Source organism: Egretta garzetta, unplaced genomic scaffold, assembly GCF_000687185.1.
Source record: "Egretta garzetta isolate BGI_Z169 unplaced genomic scaffold, ASM68718v1 scaffold36, whole genome shotgun sequence".
Classification (NCBI taxonomy): domain Eukaryota; kingdom Metazoa; phylum Chordata; class Aves; order Pelecaniformes; family Ardeidae; genus Egretta; species Egretta garzetta.
In genome coordinates this window covers 3,418,429-3,435,594 of record NW_009259975.1, presented here as the reverse complement: position 1 = coordinate 3,435,594, position 17,166 = coordinate 3,418,429, and the positions used below count along the sequence as shown (strand labels likewise).

At 38.6% G+C, this 17,166-nt stretch overlaps 4 non-coding genes across 4 annotated transcripts; 1 reads left to right on the top strand and 3 right to left on the bottom strand.

Moving 5' to 3' along the window:
- Window positions 1-2,841: 2,841 nt before the first annotated feature.
- Window positions 2,842-2,914, bottom strand: TRNAA-AGC. The gene has a single exon. It is a non-coding gene; the product is annotated as a tRNA-Ala (tRNA).
- A 502-nt stretch (window positions 2,915-3,416) lies between these two features.
- On the bottom strand, window positions 3,417-3,489 carry TRNAA-AGC. The gene has a single exon. It is a non-coding gene; the product is annotated as a tRNA-Ala (tRNA).
- Window positions 3,490-6,306: 2,817 nt separating this feature from the next.
- On the top strand, window positions 6,307-6,379 carry TRNAA-AGC. The gene has a single exon. It is a non-coding gene; the product is annotated as a tRNA-Ala (tRNA).
- An 889-nt stretch (window positions 6,380-7,268) lies between these two features.
- On the bottom strand, window positions 7,269-7,341 carry TRNAA-AGC. Its single transcript has one exon. It is a non-coding gene; the product is annotated as a tRNA-Ala (tRNA).
- Window positions 7,342-17,166: the final 9,825 nt, after the last annotated feature.

Genomic DNA, 17,166 nt, shown 5'->3' with positions numbered 1-17,166 from the left:
TATGTAACTTGCTGTCTGGATACAGCAATATGGACTAAAAATAAGCATTTTGCATTTTTTTCTGACTCGGCAAGACCACATGCAGTCTTGTAAAAATACATGCATAGTTTACTTAGCATGGGATTCATCATCTGTGAGGCAAACTGACAGTCAATATGGAGGCTGTCATCCAATTCTCACTTTGCATGGCCACCTTACAATAATGTTTACAGACAGCTGGGCACCAGCTTGTATTATTTAATGCTCAAAACCAAAAAGCTAGTTAAATGTTAAGTTGTAAGGTTCATAGAGTACAGTTTGCCTATACAATAAGCACAAGTAGACTCCCCTTGTAACTGGCATCTCTGGACTCCAAATTGATAAGGAAAACAAGAGTGTCGTATTTGCTACTATGAAAAATATTTTAGAAGAAGTCATAAAATCTGAGTAGAAGACCTACTATTGATATAATTACTATATAATTGCTTTGTAGATCCCTAAAACATTCTCTCTCATTGTCCTCTATTTTGATTGCAGACTCCTGATCACGTCCCACCTCTCAACTGGATAGGGTAGGAGTAAGTTTAGATTGCCTTTGCCCAAATTTGAAGCCCTTTTCTAATGAAGTGTAGAGTTTTCCATTATCATGTTTTGTGAGTGGAAATGTTATCAGGGAACCACTGTAATGCCTGCATAATTTGTTTTGAAGATCTTGTTACAACTTCAGGTTAGATTTTTTCTTTCATAAATGTGATTAAACCCCCCACATTTTTAATGTGGTTTTGTGGTCCAATTATCTCTTAACTGTTATCTTAACCGTTATCATTCAAATTATTTTTTCTAGTATGAAGCAGGCTTTTACTAGCGCAACTTACTGACCAACTTGGATCAGATTTGCTATGCAGCTACTTGAGGCTCCTTTGTTAGTCTTGACCAACCATCAAATGCTTCATACAAAATACAAGAAAAATTGTAAGAAGGTTTCATCTAGTAATTAAAACCTTTTCTAGCTCTGAAGCAAAAGTATGTAGTATTTCCTACCCTTTTTTATTGAAAACTGCTAGGTACAGTAACATCTAGACTCTTAAAAATACAAATAACTAGGTGTAGGAAACCTACTAAACTTTCTTATGTGGAAGATATATCAGAGTATCTCTGATGACCTCTAAAAAATGTTAGAAATTAGAGGAGCTTTTCACCCTTACTCCATTTTAAAAGGTTAACTTTATTACAGTGCTGGTGTAAGTTTTTTTTGAGTCTTAAGTTGTTACCTGTCTAATTCTTGAAGATACTAAAAAGCTTAAAACATTAATCATCAGTAGTTTGAACACCTCAGACACGAAAAAAAAAAGTTGATAAACTTAGAATTGTTTTTTTCTTGCCATAGTCCTTCATACTGCCCAACGCTGTAGTACTCAAGTGTCATTTCCTTCCCTCGTCCCCAAAAGTAACCACAACAGACCCCTCAGAGTTTGGCATTTCTCACCCGATGAAGAATAGGTTGGCACAAGCTTACTGAGTTGTGAGCCACAGAAAATTTACTTCCTGGTTCTAGTTCTTAGTCATAAACACTTTCCAGTTGCCAGTCTTTTCCATCATCACCAGATCCAGACTTAAACCAGGAAAATATAAATACCATTACAGAATGTAACTACACATTATTACATCCACAATTTAAAGCCAGAGAAAATTGAGAATTGAGCCCAAGTGTCCAGGCACATAATGTTCGAGTGAGCTAAGCTTCCAACCTCCAACAATACAGTAAGGCTAGGCTGGCTACCTGCATTGATATATATGACCTTATCTCAGTTTTAGTCACATAGTATGTTACCTTTGCTTTTCAGGTACATGTGTGTAGGAAGATGAAGAAAGGGTAGGCACCTCCATCATCCACCTAGTTCTTAGCCCATCTTCCAGTAGGCAAAGAACAGCCATTAAGCTCTTAAACTTCTACTCAGTAACCATGAAGCTCTAAGGACATTATATAGGCAGATTTTTTTTTCATTAATTGGGCACCTCCTTACATCTCCTTTCTAGGAAACAGTCTTGGCAACATCTGCTTGGGTGACAGTTCCACTCATGTTCCATAACATGTAGCATAACAGCTACATACCAGGACCACACAGTTCCTGTCACTTTTAAAAAATAATTGCCTCTGTGACCCTTATTAAAAAAGTTTCTCATGGAATCTACATGATATATAAACACTCCAACCAAACTGAAATAAATATAAACATTTTTAAATGAGTACAAAGTAAACACCATTATGGGCCTGATCCAGCTTCTCAGCAACACCAGGGCTAGCTGTAGAAATCCATCTAAACACTTCCTTATTGTTCTCAGCTTCCTCTCAGTAATGGAAAAGAGCAGCCCCAGGCTGATCAGGAAGTTAAAGCAGGCTTAACACTGTTTCAATTGCAAATGTAAGAATGACCCAAATAGGTAAGCTATTGCCCCTGGGATAAACAATAAATGCTCCCAAGTGTCTGGTACTGGTGATTGCTTTACAGCAAAGTATTCCTAAACTGCCGTTTTCCACTGCCTGATGAAACTATATCCTAGTTGGACAAGCGCAGAAAAGACATGGCGATTCAGGTCTCTGTCTTTCACCCATTGTTTTTCACAAAACCTGGAAAAACATAATATTGCAAACTTCCTGCCAAATTTGAAACTGGCCAGGAAGAGTCAAGACAGGGGACTGACATATGCAGATATATAGGCCTGATTTTGGGAGGGAGGGAGAAAGGGAGGAAATCGGTTTTGCCCTGATTAAAACAAAATTAACATTTTACCAAAATAGTTACAGATTTTGTTTTGGTAGTTTCTACTTCTAGGTATAACAATTCCTGTTTAAGAAAACACTGGAGAATGCGGGCATCGATCCCGCTACCTCTCGCATGCTAAGCGAGCGCTCTACCATTTGAGCTAATTCCCCCTCCTCTTACTGTTAATAGGGATCACAAAACTCTGATCTTCAAGGTGGATTTAAAATCTGCAGTTCCATACATGCAGTACAGTTTTCTCTCTTGCACTGGTCTATCTATTCACAAATGAAAACACATTCAACTGCAATTCCAAACCAGGTGTCAAATAATATATTTGTATTATTTCTTTTACCATTTCCAAATGAAGTAGAGGAGAAAGAAGGCAAACCAGAAAAGATATGTTTTCTGGGTGTATAAAAAGTTTATTACTTGCAATTCCTGAGTGGAAGTACTTTCTGGCACTTGGTTTTCTCCCCGTAAAAGTCAGTTTCTGTTTTTTTTTTTATACGAGTAATTATTTTTATTCCAGTCAAACATATGGCAGCATTTAAGAAATTAACTATGTACACCTAAAAACTAAGAGCTTATTTCACTTCAAAATTTCAGTTCAATACATGAAATTGACTTTTGTAGTTAACTGTTTTTTCTCCCACCACAAACAAAATGTGACAGTGGAGAATGCGGGCATCGATCCCGCTACCTCTCGCATGCTAAGCGAGCGCTCTACCATTTGAGCTAATTCCCCCCCCAATACTCTAATTTATCCTGTAATCATAGATTTTAACAACCACAAATGCAAACTGTCTTCCCTTTACTGATTCTGCTCCTTTATCAGGGGTAGTAACCCCAGGGCAGCTGTTCAGAACACTTACTAGCATTTGAGCTTGTCTATTCTTTAGTTCAAGATGATAAACTACCGGGTAACGTGATAAAGCACTTCATGCTAGCTCACATGACAAACTCACAACCTGCAGCCTTTCAGTATGTCCTGGTTTCGGCTGGGAGAGAGCTAATTTTCTTCATAGTAGCTAGCATAGTGCTGTGTTTTGGATTTAGTACCAGAAGAATGTTGATAACACACTGATGTTTTTGCCAAGTAGTGCTCAGACTACTCAAGGACTTTTTGAGCTTCTCCTGCTTGCCCAGGTGCATAACAAGCTGGGAGTACAGCACAGCTAGCACAGCTAACCCAAACTGACCAAAGGGCTATTCCATACCATATAACGTCATGCTTGGGGGGGGGTTAGTTCGGTTGGTCGGTCGCGGGGAGACTGATCGCGGCTCGGGGACTGCTCGCAGCTCGGGATGGGCTGGGCATCGGTCAGTGGGTGGTGAGCAATTGCCTTGTGCCTCATTCGTTTTGTATATTCTGTATATTCTGTTATCATTCTCATTATTACTATTATTATTATTTTCTCTTATTAAACTGTCTTTATCTCAGCCCTCGGCTCTAACCTTTTATTTTCTTTCCGATTCTCTCCCCCATCCCACTGAGGGAGGGGGGGGAGTGAGCGAGCGGCTGCGTGGTGCTGAGTTGCCAGCCGGGTTAAACCACGACACAGTAACACCCAACTCACACTAGATTTATCCTTTGAAGAGAGCAGCTGCTTCTTCTGCATTGAGGGAAGTCACAGCACAGACAATGCAGTGGAGCAGTTTGAAGATAATACGATACTCGCATTTGCCCCGACATCCCCCAAGAAGACCATCTTAGAAAGCAAAAGTCAAACCTGATTAAACTGGCTTGTATCACTTTACATCAGTGTTGTCAAACAGATGCATCAAAGTGATCTACATTAAATGAAAGTATGTGGACACAAAGCCGTCACAGCTGGAATACCCTAGAGAAATGAAAAAATGGAATTAAGAAGGTCAGGTTCTTTTCAGCCATGTAGGTAAGGAAGTTCTCCCAATCAAGTGCAGAAATTAGAAAGTTTTACTCACCATCTTACATGAAAACTTAGCAATCGCAATGAATTCAAGATCACAAACCAATGGGCTGTCAATTATATTCAATACACATTTTAATCACTGAAAATAGTACTATTACAGAGGTGTCTCCTCACCCTTATCTTTCCTCACAGTTATCTCACTTCAGCATCCAATAACCTGTTTTTCTGTGAGTTGAACTGTCCAAGCTTTAGGCCTTTTCAGTGGCAGCAGAGTGAGATCTGGGGTGAAAAACAGGGAGAGGTAATCTGCTATTTTCATACTGACTCAGACTGCACAGGGTAGATAAAGAAAACTGTACATGGAGCTGAACTGTGTGAAATATGATAGGGGAAAGACCCCAGCTGCAGACATGCAGTGGGCTATCACTGAGCCTAAGAGATGTGTGCCTGTGAGGACGGCTGAAACCCCTTTTGTGTACTTGTTTTTCCCCTCCAGTTTACTCCAGTGAGGTGGATGAAGTCAGTTACAACATATTGAAAGAAATGGTAAGAACAAATCCTTATTTACTGTTGTGCAGAGACTGAGATAAAGCAGGAAAATATTTGAATTCTAGAGTATTTGCAGTGATACTACAGTTTTAGTTTCACATCTTGGCCTGAATCTGGATTGTGATAGATGTGAAGTACTACCTTATTTTAGACAAGTTGTAACTAGCTGATGTTTAATTTCTAATTTATTTTATTTTGACTAGATGCTGTCATCCAGTAAGTTAAATCCATTAGAGAAAACCACCAGCACATGTATTGTTAGATTACTGCACATTTTACTTTACTAGCAGAACTTCTCTGCATTTAAACAGCAAGTGAGAAATCTTTCGTTGTATCATTTTCATTGACTTTGTTGTTTAATAGTATATCAGTGCAACCACTCTACTGTAAAATACATTTTCATTCTTTCATTCTAGAGAGCATTCCTTGATTTAATAACCTGCAAATAGAGCTTTGCCAATATGCTTCTTACTGCAAAGCCAGTTAGTATGACTACACTTGAATTTTTATATTTCTGAAATGTTGTTAGTAACCCCATATATTTCAGATGCAATACTATTTTAACCGAATCATCAAAGTCAATACAAAAAGGTAGACATACCTAGAATATAACTTAGGAATATATAAAAAAATACTTTCTCTCCACAAACTAGGATAAACATGAACTTTTAAACCATTATATTCATCATTCATATACAGGTAATTGAAAAATAAAGTTGGTGAAAAAAATAAAAAGACTTGAAAAACAAGGTGAAGAAAAATCTCGTTGCTCTTCAGTGACTTCTAACAGTCCACTTCCTAGATTTACAAGTCTTTTGGTATCTGCATTGTAGGAGACATAAAAAAATAGTTCTCTCTCCTTCCTGAATAAACACTAGAGGCGGCTTTTTTCAGGGAAGTAAATATTGTTTTATCAAAGTAACATAGCAGAAAATGCATCAGTACAACTGCTTCTCATGTCAAGTGAGTATTCTGACTTTTACGTAGACAGGCTTTCCACAGAAATACAGTGATGATTCAGTGTTATTAAATAAGCAGACTGACTCAACAACATAATTGTATCTAAAGCAGCCAAGTTATGATTCAGCAGAAGTCAGTCCGCCCTTCATGTTATCAAGCAAGGGGAATTAGCTCAAATGGTAGAGCGCTCGCTTAGCATGCGAGAGGTAGCGGGATCGATGCCCGCATTCTCCAGTGTTTTGAGAGATGGAGTATCTATGGTAGCCTAAGATTTTCTTCCATAAATTGTTTGTGAAAGAAAATATATACCATTTCATGCAGGAAATAGAACAGGAAAAAAATGTCAATTAGCTGACTACACTTGTGAACTCTCTGAAAAATGATTTATTCACAAACTATCTAATACTAATGTTGTTATTCTGTAGCACAGGAAATAAAATTCACTTCTGTCCCTTACCACTGCATTGAATTTTAATGTGAGCAATTTTTTTTTTGTTTTTACTTATATGAAATGTTAGTGAAATTATCTATAAAAAGATGTAAAAGTATGTTGTTGTCTATATAATCATCAGCTCACCATAGAATTAAGTGTCTCTTCAGCTACCTTGCAGGAGCTAGGACAGGCATGACATGCTTGTTCCTAAGCTGAGTTTCAACTGATACTCAATTTCTCTCAATTTCTTCCTCCACCCACCTAAGAAAGTAATTCGCACTTAAAAAAACCACTCATCTTTGATCAACATTAGCCACTTAAATCATTTGAGTTGTACCTGTGCTTTTAAAATTGATTCATTTTAATCCTTAGAAAACTGCAACAGAAAAATGCATCTAAATTTTAAAAAGCCCCACAACATAAGGTAGTATATACAGGGCACTAAAATTGTATCACAGCCAAAAATGAGAATAAACAGTGCTATCGGTCAGTGTGCTTTTGTTTCATTCTTTAAAACCCATCAGCAGGAGTTTATTTCTTTTTTGTGCAGGCAGTAACCCTAATTTTAGAGAAAACAGAAGTTTACAAGCCATTCTTTTCCAAAACAGAAAACAATTTATAACTGGTAACTGAAAAAATTAAGTATAGTTCACAGTGGCGATATAAAAAGTGACAGTTGTAAGTAGCAAATGGAGAATGCGGGCATCGATCCCGCTACCTCTCGCATGCTAAGCGAGCGCTCTACCATTTGAGCTAATTCCCCCTATGAAATGGAGCTTGTGCTTACTGTCCCTTCCTACTTTCATGTTTCTCACTGACAGACTAACTTTCTACAAATTATACTGCAATATGATCTGCTGTCTCGAGTATAAACAAAACTTTCCACCAAAAATCTAATGGTTTTTCTACCCAAATACCACATTGGTAGCTGGGCAGTCAGAGCTGACTACTCGAGTTCTAATCCCCTCCTGAAGTTTCTGGTAGGCAGTAACAGAACACAACTTTCCAGTGAAATGCAGAAACAATTAGGTCTTTCTTAAAGTACACTGCTTTTGACAGCCTTAGTCAGAATCTTGCCTAACATGAAATCTGGACTCCTTGATGTAACAGCATGTGTTTTATTCAGCTGAGCTGCATCTGGATAACAGAAGGTCTGTGTTTCCAAGCAACTGTAGATTTATGTTTGCACCCAACAACTATGACTGTTTAGAGAAATCTGGATATATTTAAAGATTACGTTTTTCTAGAACAGATTTTTCCTATTTATAATCCCTAGGTGGAAGGGAATCAACTAAATTGCTTTACCCATTTCCACATTTTATAATATAATAGATGTGACTGAATAGATAGAGTTCTTCCAGTTCTTTCTCTTCTGGCAATGGAGTTATGGGCCCAAGTTATACAAAGGAAAAAAAAACAAACAAACAAAAAAAAAACCCAGCCAGGCAAATGGAACAACGGGAAACAAAGTAATAGTTCACATTATCTATTTGTGTATCTCAGTAATTTTTAAGATGTGACTGTATCACCAGTTAGACACACACTCTCACACACACATAAAAATCAAGAATACATAATGAAAATGTAAAAAAAAAAAAAGAAAAAAAGCCATAAAGATACAGCAGCGAAAATTCTGTTCATTGGTTTGGTTTCAGCTCTGCAAGATCAGTCAGAAAACACAAAAAAGGTAGGGTGTCCAGCATTTCCTGTTATTTGAAGTTATGTTCTAGAGTATTCTCCCTCTGAAAGTGGTATTTAGAGGAAAAAAAAAAAGTAAAACTCTATGATTTCACACTATCATACAATAGAAATAAAGTAAGCAAAAGAGATCAAATTTGCTAGAACTGGAACATGCATTGTTGACCTAATGTGACTGACATATCACAACAACCAAGTATCAACATGTTTCATGTGTTTCGGTTTTACTTCCTCAATCTCTATATATTGTCATTTAATTTAGAGGATCGAAGCCATATCTAGCTGTATTTAGATTTGTGCAAATAGCTGCTAATTCAGAGTGCTGGAAATGATCATAATTTGTGTGTATGATTAATCAGTGGTCAACTAACTTTGTTAGTCAGAAAATAATGCTGAAATGGATAAAAAGAAGAAATAGCAGGCAGTAATGGAAATGCACACAATAGGCTTTGTTAAAACCCTAAGACAAGGAACCTTGGGGAATCATGTTTCTTTTCCCTGTAAAAAGAGGAAGGGGAATTTGAGTGAACCCTTCAGAAATCTTGTAATAGTCTGGGACTTTCTTTTGCTTTGATTCTGAAAAAAAAGCAAGAGAGAATTGTAAACTTTTATTTAATATTGTAAATGTAGTACATCTTTGCCTTTCAGGAAAAAAAGAATATCGGAAATTGAATCAAATGAATAACTTAAAAAACAACTCTCTTGCAGTTTCTTTGTTGATTTGCCTGAGATTCTTTAAGACACATGGATGACACTGACATACCAAGATCTTTCAATTCTCTCCTCTCCAAGGTCTCAGTGATTTCAGGAAGTAAAATAACCAGATTCCAGTCTTTGCAGGACATCTAAGTTAATACCTGAATAATATATATTTGACTTTTTATACCTGGGATTATATTTGTGTCCATGAAATAAACCACAGAATCAAATTGTAGAGGATTTTGTTGAGCCAGATATTTAAAAAATACATCCTAAGCCATCCTCTGTATATACAGTTCTTGCCATGCCATATATAATTCAACAAGAATGCCTGTGGAAGTCCTCTGCAGTCAACAACGCAGCTGTAACCAAAAGTTACAGATTCAGAGACAGTGGAGGTTTATTGGACAGTACCAAATCTCTCAAAGTCAACCTATATGTAATCATGCTTTAAAAATATTCGACCATCCTAACTTTAACACAGAAACAACTATTCATATGGCATTTGCTCCAGAACCACTCACCTGTTCAACCCTGAGAATTAAGCTTCTTGCTGTTCTGCTCTTTCAACTTAGATCTGACTTTCAAATGCATTTCTCAAACTTTGTTTTTTTGGGGGCTCTGGAAGATCCCAGGGTGTGTGGTATTATGGCATCTCAAAAAGGGAGAAAAAAGTTGTTAGTAGAAAAATAGTTAAAGCAGAACATCTCGGGTTTACATTTGTACATGTATGAATGGTTTTACTACTGTAGAAAGTTCTAACTGTAGAAAGGATGGGGATACTCTGTGAAGATACTTCTGGCTTTCTAATGCAAAACCACTCTCGTGACTTTTTTTGCAAGTTCCATTCACAGCATAAGACAATTTCTGAATGACTGTGGGTTTTTCAGAACCTTTGGCTTTCTTGTCCAAGCAACCTACATCATCCTTTAGCAGTAAAAGTCCTCTCCTTCTTCTTCTTCCTTTGCCCATCATGGTATCTGTAATTTCTGAAACACCATGCACATAGAACTCTTAAGCATTGACAAAGGATTTTAGGAACCTCACAGCCTGACATGGCTCAGAATATGCAGTGCTTCAAAAGACAGCACAGAAAACCTCCAATCAACTTAACTAAGGGAAGCCCAGCTAGGCCTGCAGTTGCAAATTCACTTTTAAGATAAAACAACAGCAGCATCCAAAGGTACTCTGGGAGTACTATTATTTCAGGAATAGTAAAACATTTATCATAACAAAAGGAATAGAAAACAGAATCTTCTAGAGATGGTGGGAAAACCAAAGAGGTGAAGAAGCAGCAAGACAGTTGTTATCATTTGACCAGAGAAAGAAGAGATACAATTCACAAGCTAGCACTCCTGTCAGTTTATAAATCACTAATGCTAACCTCACTTGCTGAAATTGTCAAATGCTGCTGCAGCATCCAAGATGCCAATTCACTCACTACCTGATGAGGACCACTGGTCTAACCCCAGATTCCCATACCAAAAGTCCTGTACACATTCTCCCATTAACAAACTCCAGTATCTTGTTACTAGCTCCCTCACTCTGAAACAGATGGCTTTGGGAAAAAAATGTTTCTCCCTCTCGTATTAAAACCTAATCAATGTGGAAAGAAGCATCTGAAATTAATTTGCAGAAGATAATTAAGTTCTTACAGCTGGAATTATTCTGCAGATACCACAGACATTTCAGCAACTGCCTGACTGAACGCCCTGCTAGTCAGTATGTCTGGCTAAGCAAGCAAGCTTGCTGCCACTTCTACTCTGTGATGTCTTCACATGACCAGTGGGATTTTTGCACCAAGACCTCTGAAGCATCTAGAAGTTCATTTGCTTAGTCATGTAGTAACTAGAAACACAGCACTTAGTTATGATAAAAACATTCCAGAGCACCAGACTGACTAAATCCCACTTTCAAAAGTGACTCAGAGTTATGCCATAGTTACGGCGCTATACATTTCAGCACACTACAGAAACAAACTAGCTTTAAATGAGTTGGCTTGATTACTAAAAATTCCACTCAATATTTTACCTTGTTTTAGTCAGAATGCCGTCTGCTCTCTGTATTATTGGCAAAAATAGGTGATCTAAAATCACTCACAGACAAAAAGCATGATTTTCCTCCAAACAGGAATACATAACTCTAAGCTTTGTATTTCAAAGCATTTAAAAAAAATAAACCAAGCCAATACAAAACCCAAAAAACCCAAACCAACTGTAACCCTTACAGATTTTCATTTGTGTTTGGTTGGTTGTTTTTTCCCCCAGTATTCTTTCAGAATAAAAATCACCTAAGTCTTAAAAACACCTATGTTGTAAAGCAAACAAACAAACAAACAGAACCCTTCTATTTTTATGTTTGCCTTAGGCTTGTATGAACACAGCCCAGGCAGGAACAGGGTTTCATCATTTTGAATGGTAAAGCACATCTACAGGGCTTAGTTAAGGGAAGCCCCAAGTAGGCTTACAACTGCACACAAACTGGCAAGTACTGCTGCCTATGAAATGTTTTAATTTGTTGTTAAATACTGGTAGTCTTAAGGGTTTAACACAGCAAGTAAGGGAAATTTATTTAAAATCAAACAAAACCCATAACTAACTATAAATTAAGCAGCGACAAAATAACCTAAGGACAGCTACAGTATGTTTGAGTCATTCCTTTAAATAGCCTAACCTTCAAGTTGATTTATCATTAAAATTAAACAAATAAGTATGTCTCCAGTTCTATATACAAATTTGTATTTAAAGCATTGAAGTGTGTTCTGGAACTCAGAAATAATTTTATGGAAAATCTGTATCAAAATATGGAATTGGGCAACAAAATCAACACCCCCCCCTTTGGGAAAAACAAAACAAAACAAAAAAACAGTACTGTAAATCACACAAAAAGCCACACAGCAGGTCTGTCATGAGTCAGAACAATCCTCCTCCCAGAACTATTTCTGTTCTTAATGACCATAAGAATAAAATTTTATTTGTCGATGAAGTTTTTATTGATTGCTCACAAAAATTTGCCTCCGTTTTACCACCATTCATCATTTTGTACCCAAACCATAGGACAAAAACATGCTAAAAAAAAAAAAAAAACAAACAACAAAACCCCAAACAACTAACCAACAAAAAAAAACCAATAAAAAACCCCGAGAAATATTTGATACTTTTAGTAATATTTGCCACTGCTATTACCTTGTTTGAAGAAAATCAGTACAGTACAGTCCATCTGGGAAGTAATGTACGAGTACTGAATGCTGTAATATTGATCAAAGAATCAATGTTGGAAACAGCTGAGCCAGGCAACCTAAGTAACTTCAGTTAGCATTAGTGGCCACAACAGAAGCTTGCAAGGGCCCAAAAAATAGCATATTAAATATACTGTTTTTGTAATAAGTACAAAACCATAATACTCTCTGTGTGTATTTACCAGATTGGCATTTAAGCTACCCTAGTGCTAAGGAGGCAGTGAGCTCAGATCTCAGCTCAGAGGGAAATCAGGCTATCCTTTTATGCTACTTTTGGGGATCTCTATCTGGACCACATAAAAATCATCATCATGATTTCAACCCATAACATCCCAAACTTGAGAGGAAAGTTGAAACACTGAGCAAGACATCTGAGTTATCATTGTCTTTCTCTAAAAGCTTCAATGAGTTTTAAATTTCTGTCCAGATAATCATAAGGCTTCCAGATTGCCTAAGATTTAATTCTGTTTCCAGATTCAGAAACAGTCACATAATAATACGATTATGCATTTTGGTTTCTTTTTTAGGAAAACAGCTATATTCATATAAAAAAACTTGCCTCTCTCATTTTTTTGGGAAGACCTGACATCTCCACCAACTTCATGAGGGTTTTCAAGAAGTTTCTGCACCATAGGGCTCATGTACAATGCCCTCCTTGAACTAACTCAGATGGCAATATAGAAAAACTGTATTACTCATTTTACATACTGTGCAGCTTCAGATATCCCTTCCAAGCAAACTGTTTAATAATAGTCAGAAAAGGTTGTTACAAAAGCACTGACTATGCCTGAATCCAAATGGATTTGCAATCTTTGTCTTCTAAGTCATCCCTGTAACAACCCAAATTTTCTCCACATTCCCTGTAACTCCAGAAAGGAGAGAATGTGTGCGGGTTACACCTTGAGCTCTGTGCAGGCCACCTGGCTAATCGGGTGTCGCTGAACAGCACATACGGTATTTTCCTCATGTTCCTTTAGAGGCTCTGCAGAGCCATTGATTTCCACAAAACACTGGACAGTTTATTTATTTATCTTTCAGATTTGTATCCATCTTTCACTTTTGGTGACAAAGATTTCCCTAGTTTAGAAGAGAACTGAAGAAGATTAAGATTCCTACGTCCTATGGATGTTACTAAGGAATAGAACTATCTATTCACTAAAAGAGAATTTCTCCAGAATAATACAGTAGTTTTAAGAACAATAACCTTGTCCAAACAAACAAAACAGAAAAACTTGCAAGAAACTGGTTGTGTAGAATGACCTGAAAAATACATTTGGCTGCAATGTTCAAAGATTAGAGGTTTAAGGTACAGAGAACTCACTGAAATTCAGTGTATGTTTAGCATCTGATTACTTAGGTACACATGAAAACCTGACAGCTTGTCTTTTTTTTCAATTTATACACCGCAATGCCATACAGTCATTTTCAAATTAGAATAGGGAAACCGGACCGATCAGTAGAAGAGCTGCATTCACTGATGAAGCTACCTGCTTACTGTGTACTCAAAACACACATATAGCACAAACCCATCTCAACCAAGCTGAATTAAAAACATAGAAAGTTTGAGTTAGCCCCCACTTCAGCAAGTTCTTCAACCCAATGTTATCCTCAGATTTCATTTTTCCACTTCCTTCTTGGGCTCAATGATACACTGAGTGAACTCTGCCTGAACAGTATCAGAAGAGAAAGAAAACAACAGCTAATACATTCTTACTAACCCAATGTAAGACTGGTGTTGCAGGTAGGTGTCAAAGAGCGATCAAAGGAGGGCTGGAGCCTCAGTCATGGTAGCACAGCACACCCTAGGAAGCAGCCCAGAACCTTAAGTGTAGATGGCGCGGTGAAGAAGCTGCGCTAGGAGGTGTGCTGTCGGGCGGGCGGGGGAAATGCTGTAGCTCGGTGCCTGCCTGGTCCTTGAGGCTGTCGTTGGGACGGCGGGTAAGTCTTCAACAGAAAAGCCTTGCTCCTGTGGCGAGCCTGCCTGGTGGCCAGCTCTGCTGTTCTCTCCTGAGCCACCCGCTGCCAAAATCACCTTCTGTGTCAGTGAGGGGAGAAGGCAGTGTTGGACAGAGTGGATTTTGTCCTAGGTTTCCCAAATACAATGGCTGTAAGGAGTAACAGCTGAGTGTGTATACCTTTAAATCTAATTTTTTTTTCAGCCTGTAAATTTATAATGAGGCTTGTGTTCAGGCGTTATCCTAGGCATGGCTTTGAGGGTGGAGGCTGGAAAAAGTGATTAAAAATATGTATATTGGTCTGTGTTTAAGGAGGGTAAAATTAGTACCTTACAACCACATTCCTGGTAGCTCCTAGCATTTGAGAGCGTGACTTTTAAATAACCTGGTTATATAATATCTCTCTCATGTTTCTTTTTTTTTCTTAAAGAGACTATAAAACTTAAGGCTCACTTGCAACTGTAAAAGCTTCTCCTGCCTTACAAAAAGAAACCTTGGCCTCTGAACCTTTGACACCAAACATCAGACAGACTGCTAGCAAGAAAAGGCAGCTTTACTAGAAGATGGGAAAAAAAACACCTTTGATTTATTCTCCTAGCAGGCTTGGTGAAATTGTGCAGGCTAAGCTGCTCCAGTTTGTACCCTTCTTCCTCAGCTTCTTGGAGTCTCTGAAGTTTGGGCAATAACCTAGCTCCTGTGCATTTGTGAACCTTGCTATCTTTGCATATTGCTAGATATTTTCCCTGTAAAAAGGAAAGACAGGAATTCAGAAGTTTCTTTTGGCAAGAGCTAAGCTCCTTCTCTGATGCAAAAGCCTTTCTGTAGCTCACGAGGGCTCCTTTTGCTAAGTGTTGTCAGTAAAATTACAGCTACTTCAACACTTCTCAGATGAATAAATGTTTATGAAAAAAGGTAATTGTATTAGACAACCCAAAGCAAGATCAGTGCAGTCTTTGAATTGTTTACCAGTTGTTTATAGAATATTTGAATTGATAGTAGCCATGTCTAAATTTCTGTGAGGAAAGCTTTATCTTTCTGAAGATAAAGACAAAAATAAGGTCTTTTTTTAAAAATCTGTTTATTTTAGAACAACAAGGAAGTTACTTGGGATTTTCTGGTCTAAATATGCTCTTTGTCATAACTGCTAAAAATGATTGACCTTCACCATGGAATAGTTAGTGTTGGTTAGCTACCTCACTCCAAATTCCTACAGATGATGAAGTAAGCAGGTCCTGTTAGGCCCAGATGAGAGTCCAAAGGTGGTTGATTCTGTATAAATAAGATCATATGGAAAAAAAAATGTGCATTACTTCAGCTGCACATAACTGTGAAATCAGACTTAAATGAAAAAATTCAACCCAGAAGTCTTTTGGAAAGCTACAAAAGCTGCAACCATATTTCTCACTTGGGGAAGCTTTATCACAAGCATGTCATCTGCAGCAGAAACTGTGATATAAAATCCAACTGAAGATGCTTTCCAAAGGTCTCCTTAAGCTCTCTTACCAGTAGCTGATCAATTGCTTTAATTAACTTTTGGAAAGAATAAGGCGTTTTTGATATACGGAAAGCTATAATGTTTTCAACACAAAATATGCTGAAGTGTCTGTGCATGTTCTAGCAGCTGCCATAGAAAAATTAATTATTTATATGGCAAAGATACATTCTTATGTCACAGGTGTTACAAATACATCAATTTCATGCTGTGTTTCATCTTTAAGACATTCTGCAAACATTTAAAAAACTGTATGTAATCATTCACTCCTGCCCATGTCTTTTTTTTTTTAACTCTGGCAGGACTAGCTCTATATTACTAAAAAAAAAAGCATCCAACAGCTTAAACTTACAGGTGGCCGTAAACCCACAGCAGCTTTATTTCTGATTATTACTCTCACTTGCACCATTCATGCTCTTAGAGCTGACAGCTGCATTTTTTTCTGAATACCCTTATTCTTTCTTCCCCTTCCTGTCTCCTTGGGTCTGGCACCACCAGGAAATCTGTAGCAAATTGAAGCTTGTTGAGCAGGGGGTGAGTACTGCCGCGTGGAGTGAAGACAGTGGGTCCCTTCCAGTTACTCCTACTTTGTGTTGCCACCTGCCAAAGAGTGCAGCTCCAGGAACAACTGAATGTGTACGTACAGTAGCTCCAAGCTGTGCTGTCACGTGCCGGGGCTAATGTATGTATATAAACCAGCTGATTCAGTATCACCAGAAGCTGGTATGATGATGTGAAAACAAGCCAGGCCAGTTAGAAACCAGTCAGGTGTGGCGATCTTGCCTCCACTTGAGCTCTGGTTTTATTTCCCCTTAGCCTGACTTGGACTCGGTGGACAAGTAATGCTAATGCCTCCTGTTCTGCTGTGGAGTGGGAAATGCAGCTGAATTTAGCAGAGGGCCCTCGCCTGGTGCGGTGCCCACACAGCACAAGAACAATCTACGCTATAGGTTGAAGAGATTTTTGGGAACAATCAGAATGTCACCTTGTAGTAGATTATGGGCTATGTAATTTGGGTGTGTGTGTAAGAGTACATAGGGCTTAGAGAGAGGAGCGCGAGCGCACACTGCTGTGTCCAGCCAGGCAGAGAGCTAGAGTCCCCAGTTCTCCTGCTGGGTGCGTTGCTTTATGTGTGGCGGGAGGCTTATGTTTCCAAAAGATACCCAAGAGACTTCTGTTGTTAAAACATCAGGGAGGGTGGAGCCGTAAAGTGGAACTCGCCTGGGTTTGGTTGAGCTGGAAAAGCCTGGGCTGAGCAGCCACAGGCACGTGTGTGTTGCCCCAGACTCCTTCCCGTGGCGGTTGGGACTGCCTCCGTCAGCTGGGAGCTTTCCCATCCCTCTCCTGGCCCGGGTCGCACCCGCCTTTCGCTTGTGCTTCAGCCCGCGTGCTGGCTTCGGGGGGGGAAGCAGCCGCGAGGAGGCTGGGGGAAGGAGGGGATGGCAGGGGGATTCGGGAACGCCGAGGCTCGGGGAAGGGGAGAGGGCCGTTCGGGGGAAGCAGGTG